We start from the raw sequence: 2,586 nt of genomic DNA on the forward strand, positions 1-2,586 counted from the left end.
AAAAAAAAAAAAAAAAATAGAGTGGTCAGGGGCTGGGCACAGTGGCTCACATCTGTAATTCCAAACACTTTGGGAGGCAGAGCCAGGCAGATCAATTGAACCCAGGAGGTGGAGACCAGCCTGGGGACACATGGCAAAACTCCATTTCTACAAAAAAACCAAAAATTAGCCGGGCATGCTGGCACATGCCTGTGATCCCACCTACCCATGAGGCTGAGGTGGGAGGATCGCTTGGATCCGGGAGGTCGAGGCTTCAGTGAGCCATGATTGTGCCATGCATTCCAGCCTGGGCGACAGAGTGAGACCCTGTCTCAAAAATAATAATAATAATAATAAAGAATAAATAAATAAATAGAGTGGTCAGAACAGATCTCACTGAAAAGGTGATAACTGAGCAAAGGCGAGAAGGCAGTGAGGAAATTAATCCAAGACGGGCTATTCTAGGCACATGAAAGGAACAGCACAACAGCAGGAAGGTAGGATCATGCGGGTGTTCTGGAAACACCAAGGTCAATGTGATGAAAGGTGGTCAGAGACTAATGCAGGCAGGAGGAGATGGCAGGCCTGGGGAAGGTGGTGGGCATTTGGATTCAGGGTGCAGAATCCTGAGAATAGTTAGGAGTCTGTGCAGACACAGGACGGCCTACAGCCCAGGGGCAGAAATGGAATTCCTGAGAAGTGGTTAGATTCTGGATCTATGTTAAAGGTAGGGCAGACAGCAGATACCTTTGGACCAGGTATGGAGTGAGAGAGGGAAAAAGGAGTCATGGATAACTCCAAAGTTTTTGTGCTGAAGAGTGAAGTTGTATCTACTGGGATGGGAAACAACAGGTCGCACAGGCTGAGGAGACAATCAGGTCAGGGTTAGATATAGACAGTTTCCATGTCCAAGCGTAGTTAAGAGAGGGTGAGGTGCTCTGGAAGCCGATGAAGAAAGAGTTGGGGAAGAGGGAGTGATCAACTATGTCAAATGCTGCTGAGAGATCAAGGGAAGGCAGATGAGCCAACAAGGAGGTTATGGGCGATTTTTTTTTTTTTGAGACGGAGTCTTGCTCTGTCTCCCGGGCTGGAGTGCAGTGGCCCGATCTCAGCTCACTGCAAGCTCCGCCTCCCGGGCTTACGCCATTCTCCTGCCTCAACCTCCCGAGTAGCTGGGACTACATGCACCCGCCACCTCGCCCGGCTAGTTTTTTTTTTGTATTTTTTAGTAGAGACGGGGTTTCACTGTGTTAGCCAGGATGGTCTCGATCTCCTGACCTCGTGATCCGCCCGTCTCGGCCTCCCAAAGTGCTGGGATTACAGGCTTGAGCCACCGCGCCCGGCCTGTTATGGGCGATTTTAAAAGAGCAGTTTCATCAGAGGGATGAAGGGAAATTCCACAGTGGGGTGAATTTAAATTAATATGTTCAGATGCAGTGGCTCATGCCTGTAATCCCACCACTTTGGAAGGGTGAGGCTAGAGGATCGCCTAAGGCCAGGAGTTCAAGACCAGCCTGGGCAACATGGCAAGATCCTGTCTCTACAAAAACAAATTTTTTTTTTCAGTTAACCAGGCATGGCAACATACACCTGTTGTCCCAGCTTTTTGGAAGGCTGAGGCGGGAGGATCACTTGAGGCCAGGAGATCGAGACCAGCCTGGGCAACATAGTGATACCCTGAAAACTCATCTCTACAAAAATGTTTAAAAATTAGCCAGGTGCAGTAACCCAAGCCTGTAGTCCCAGCTACATGGGAGGATGAGGTGGGAGGATTGCTTGAGCCCAGGAGTTTGAGGCTGCAGTGAGCTACAATTACGCTGTTGCACTCCAGCCTGGGTGACAGAGTGAGACTCCGACTCTAAACAAAAAAGAAAAAAGAAAATGGGAAGAGAAGACGTGGAGATACACAGAGATCACTGTTTTCAGGATTTTTGCCTCAATGGGAAGCAAAGTAATGGGTTGGGTGCTGGCCAGGAAAATCATGTTAAGAAGAGAGTTTTCTTTAGTTGGGAGAAACAGTAACACTGCGGTTTGCTGATAGTGATGTGTGGTATAGAATTAATATATTTGATGATGCAGGAGAGAGAGGAGAGCCTTCCTGAAGCAGTGTTCGGAGTGGTCTAACACACAGTGGAGGGATATGGTTTTGGCAGGAGTGTGAAGAGCTCACGTGTGCTAACGGGAGGAAAAGCAGAGTGTGGAGAGCAGGTGCTGGGAGGTGGGAGATGTAGTGCCAGGCAGGTTTGGAAATCTCCTCTAATAGCTTCCCTCTGATTCAAGAAGCAGGAAGCAGGAAGCAAACTGGGCGCCGTGGCTCACGCCTGTAATCCCAGCACTTTGGGAGGCCAAGGCAGGAGGATCACCTGAGGTCAGCTGTTCAAGACCAGCCTGGCCAACATGGTAAAAACCCCTTCTCTACTAAAAATACAAAAATTAGCCAGGAAACCACTATGACACACATTTACCTGTGTAATAAACTTGCATGTCCTGCACACGTAGCCCAGAACGTAAAGCAGGAAGCAAGGTTATTAGCTAAGAGTGAAGATATCTGAGGTGGTGTTGAAGGTTTGAAGGGAGAATGGGTGTGAAATAAACACCCAGAAGAGG

This window comes from Colobus angolensis, unplaced genomic scaffold, assembly GCF_000951035.1.
Source record: "Colobus angolensis palliatus isolate OR3802 unplaced genomic scaffold, Cang.pa_1.0 Scaffold108, whole genome shotgun sequence".
Taxonomy (NCBI): Eukaryota; Metazoa; Chordata; class Mammalia; order Primates; family Cercopithecidae; genus Colobus; species Colobus angolensis.